The sequence below is a fragment of the Suncus etruscus genome, chromosome 17 (genome assembly GCF_024139225.1).
Source record: "Suncus etruscus isolate mSunEtr1 chromosome 17, mSunEtr1.pri.cur, whole genome shotgun sequence".
Classification (NCBI taxonomy): Eukaryota; Metazoa; Chordata; class Mammalia; order Eulipotyphla; family Soricidae; genus Suncus; species Suncus etruscus.
In genome coordinates this window covers 44989027-44993950 of record NC_064864.1, presented here as the reverse complement: position 1 = coordinate 44993950, position 4924 = coordinate 44989027, and the positions used below count along the sequence as shown (strand labels likewise).

At 43.4% G+C, this 4924-nt stretch overlaps 1 non-coding gene across 1 annotated transcript; it reads left to right on the top strand.

Annotated features, from left to right (window-relative positions):
* Window positions 1-3351: 3351 nt before the first annotated feature.
* LOC125995181 (U2 spliceosomal RNA) lies at window positions 3352-3542 on the top strand. Its single transcript, XR_007490762.1, has one exon. It is a non-coding gene; the product is annotated as a U2 spliceosomal RNA (small nuclear RNA).
* The last annotated feature ends 1382 nt before the right edge of the window (window positions 3543-4924 follow it).

Here is a 4924-nt window from a genome sequence, read left to right as displayed (position 1 = left end):
CATGCTATCTCTTCGGCCCCTTCATCTGATTTCTTACACATAAATAGCATCCTGGGGTACCCCAAATCTGTGGGGAAAGCTGCTCACAGGAAGAAAAGGATTGTTGTGGGGTGCTCAGGCCAGACCCCAGTGCCTCCCCAATTTAACAGCTGAGACAGGTAGGGCACTGCTGTGGTAAACTCAGGCCCCAGCTGTGGCTCAATACTGGTGACAGGAACACAAATACTCTGCCAGGAGCCAATCCTGGGGTCACAGAGGCCTGTTTCTTGAGGATAAGTCTATGGGTTTACGCCCTTGGGAATTAGATGCTTGTTCTTTCTGCCCCCAATCTCCTCCTATCAATCTAGAAACCCTGCCTGCGTTGCTTTCTTTTCACTGTTTTTCCAGCTGGGTCTGTAGTCATGAACACACACACAAACACATCTTTACTGTAGTAATTCTGATCCATAGCTGAACCTTGGTCACCCAGAGAAGCCCCTTAAAAATGTGCATGCTGGGGCCGGAGAGATAGCACAATGGTGTTTGCCTTACAAGCAGCTGATCCAGGACCTAAGGTGGTTGGTTTGAATCCCGGCATCCCATATGGTTCTCAGTGCCTGCCAGGAGCTATTTCTGAGTGGATAGCCAGGAGTGACCCCTGAGCACTGCTGGGTGTGGCCCAAAAACAAAAAAAAAAAAAAAAAAAGTGCATGTAGGACTGGAGCAATAACACAGCAGTAGGGCATTTGCCTTGCATGTAGCTGACCCAGGAAGGACCTGGGTTCGATTCCCAGCATCCCATATGATCCCCCGAGCCAGGAGTGATTTCTGAGTGCAGAGCCAGGAGTAACACTGGGTGTGGTTCAAAAATTAAAAAAAAAAAAAGTGCATGTAGTTGTAGTTGGAGTAATAGCACAGTGGTAAGGCATTTGCCTTGCATGAGGCCAACACAGGACAGACCCCAGTTTGAATCCCGGCATATGGTCTCCCGAGCCTGCCAGGAGCAATTTCTGAGGCAAAGCCAGGAGTAACCCTTGAGTGCCACCGGGTGTGACCCAAAAAATAAACTACAATAACAACAACAATAACAACAAAAACGTGCTTGTCGGAGCCTGAGAGATAACAAGGGTTAAGGTTAAGGTGCTAGCCTTGCACATGGGTTGGATCCCAGCATCATATGCTTCTTCAGGCACCATCGGAAGGTCAGGAATAAAACCCTGCACACTGTTGGGTGTGACTCAAATGCTCCCCAAAATAAATTAATAAAAAATGTGCATGTAGGACCAAAGAGATAACCAAAGATAACTCAATGGGCTGGAGCACATCTATTTCATGCAGGAGATGTGGGTTCAATCCCAAGCATTGTGAGGAACAACCAAAAAAAAAAAAAAGGAAAGAAAGTAAAAAGGCAAAGCACTGCCTCATGTTTTTAGTCTTAAACTGAGGCCCAAGTTAATTAATTGTAATGGCCCTCCCTCATTCCTCCCTCCCTCCCTCCCTCCCTTCCTTTCTCCTTTCCTCCCTCCCCTTTATCAGGGCACCAGTTCCCTGATTCCAACGAAGGCTTGTCATGTTCTGAGAGAATCTAGTCTGTTGGTGAGTTTGAACCCCTCCTGATCTACTGTGTGCTCTCTCCTTTGAGGTCTGTTTCCAAGAACAACCGCTGCTTGGCCATCAATCCAGTCTAACAGAACATTATTAAGCTCTTACTTAGGCATTGAAGAACATCTCAAGAAGAAAAAGACAAAGGTCTTGCTCTCTGTGATGTGTAGGAGAGACAGCCTGATATATTTGGACAAACAGGGCTTCGATGTCAGTTCTGCATTTGTATCTGGTTCTGCTACTCATCATCCATGTCACCTTACTCAACTTACAAGCTTTTCAAAGACCACTTGAAAAAACTGAGTTAGTAATATGTACTTCATGTTATTCTGCCAAGTATTCTGCCATACTTGGCCAATAGGTGGTAATTATTATTACTAATTGGAAATATACAGAAATAAAATAGTACCATCTGAAAGGACTATAGTGAAAAAGATTGATAATCCTGAAGTAAGTAGAAGTCACATATAATGCTGGCATTGGAAGCTGGTTAATCAGTTTGGACCAATGTTTTAGGATGTCTACTCAGGCTATGAATACTAAGCAAACCTTCTAGGTATGTACCCATGAGAAATGAATGTACATGTTCAGCAAAAGTCATGTATATACATGTATGTCTATTACAAAAATGTTTGTAATATTCTTAAAGTAGGACAACCCAAATGTCCATTAACAAAAGAGTAGGTAAATTTTTTGTGTATTCAGAAAATGAATACTATAGGGCAAAAAATAAGAATGAACTATGGAACTATTCAAGGATATAAGTAAGTCTCCCAGATATTATGTTGCACAAAATAATTTGGGCACAAGCATATATACTACAGAATTTAAATATATGTAAATTTTAGTAACAGGCAAAATAGAAAGTTATTTGACACATTTATTTAGTGACTTAGCAAAAATACTATTATATTGTTACAATCAACATATTTATGTAAATATTGTTCCTTTATTAGTAATGATCTGTGGAGTACAAAAGTGTATATGTGCATGTTTTAGGTCCAAACCTGGATGTATTTAGGATTTAATCCTGGCTCTGCGTTCAGTGGTGACTCCTGATGGAACTCAAGGGACCATATCTGGTGCAGAGTATTGAACCCAATTTGGCTACATGCAAGGCAAATGCCTTACTTGGACTATGTGTTTGGCACCACGAAAATATATTTAGGGAGGCCAGAGTGACAGTACAGTGGTAGGGCATTTGCCTTGCACATGGCCAACCCGGGACAGACCCAGTTTTGATCCCCAGCATTTCATATGGTTCCCTGAGCCTGCCAGGAGCATTTCTGAGTGCAGAGCCAGGAGTAACCCCTGAGCTCCACCGGGTGTGGCCCAAAACAAAACAAAAAGAAGTTTAGAGAGCACAGGAGATGACTTAAAGGTCTAGAACATATGATTTGCATGCAGTAACCTTTGGTTTGATTCCTGGCATCATATAGTCTCCAAATACTGGTAAAAGTGACCCTCAAGATATAGTTATTGTTAGTAGATGCATATATATGTTTTTTTCTTGCTTTTGGTTTGTTTTGGATTAGAGGTCATATCCAGCAGTGCTCAAGGCTTATTCCTGGTGTGATACTTGAATGGGGAAACCTTAAGTGGTACCAGGGAGTGACCCAGGTTTGAACTGCATGTAAAGCAAGCATCTAACCATCTTTTATCTCTCTGGTCTGCATATTTATGGTTTTTTTTTTTAGAGGAGTCACATCTAGTGGTACTTAGGGTTTACTCCTGATTCTATGTCCAGGCAGGGTTCAGGAGACCATATGCGTTGCTTCTTGGCCTTTTGGCTAAGATCTAGTGTAGTATCTGTTCTTACCAGTTTAATATCTGATACATTGTCTACCTGACGAAAATATGTTAAATAGATTTTTGGCACTAGGAAATGGATTAGGAGCTTGCTCCATCCATTCCACACATTGACCTGGTATTAAAGTACCTCCAGGAATGGTGCACCAAAAAGAAAAAAAAAAGGAGACTATGTGCTATATGCAGTACCAGGGATCAAAAGCAGATCAGCCATTTGCAAGGAAAATTCTCTGCCTGATCATCTGAATTATATATATATATATATATATATATAAGTTTTTAGTTTTGGTTTGGTTTTTGGGCAATACTGGGGATGCTCAGAATTTACTCCTGACTCTGTACTCAGGAATCACTCCTGGCAGTGCTTGGGGGAGCATTTGGGATGCTGGAGATTGAGCTTGGGTTAGCTGCATGCAAGGCAAGCACATTATCCACTGTAATATCTCTCTAGCCACTAAATATTTATGGGGTTTTTGTTGTTGTTTGATTTTGGGCCACACCTGGCAGTGCTTAGGGGTTACTCCTGGCTTTGTGCTCAGAAGTTGCTCCTGGCAGGCTCAGGGGACCATATGGAATGTTGGGGATAGAACACAAGTCCTTCCCAGGTTGGCCACGTGCAAGGCAAATGCCTTACCACTGTGCTATCACTCTAGCCCCAATATTTACATTTTTAATAAAAACATTAAGAGCAGGGGGCTGTGGTATGTCCTGGATCTGTAGCTTGCAAGGCAGTCGCCTTACCCATTAACCCATGGGCTGGAGAAATAGGGCATTTTCCTTGCATGCAGGTCGGTGGTTCAAATCCCAGCATCCCATATGGTCCCCTGAGCCTGCCAGGAGCGATTTCTGAGTGTAGAGCCAGGAGTAACCCCTGAGCGCTGCCAAGTGACCCAAAAAGCAAAAAACAAAAACAAACCAAAAAAAAAAAACAAAAAAAGAACAGAGGGCTGGAGTGATAGCACAGCAGGTAGGGCATTTGCCTTGCACGCAGCCTACCTGGATTTAGTCAATGGCATCTCTCTGAGCATGTAGGCAGGAAAACCCATGAGTGTCACTGGGTGTGGGAAAGGAAGGAAGGAAGGAAGGAAGGAAGGAAGGAAGGAAGGAAGGAAGGAAGGAAGGAAGGAAGGAAGGAAGGAAGGAAGGAAGGAAGAAAGGAAGGAAGGAAGGAAGGAAAGTAGGAAGAAAGGAAGGAAGGAAGGAAGGAGGGAGGGAGGGAAGAAAAGATGGAAGGAAGGATTGAAGGAAGGAAGGAAGGAAGAAGGGAGGGAAGGAAGGAAGGATGGAACAAAGGAAGGAAGGAGGGATGAATGGAAAATGGAAGGAAGGAGTGATGGAAGGAAGGATGGAACGAAGGAGGGAGGGAGGGAAGGAAGGAAGGAAGGAAGGAAGGAAGGAAGGAAGGAAGGAAAAAAGGAAGGAAGAAAGGAAGGAAGGAGGGAGGGAGGAAGGGAAGAAAAGATGAAAGGAAGGATTGAAGGAAGGAAGGAAGAAGGGAGGGAAGGAAGGAAGGTAGGATGGAAGGAAGGAAGGA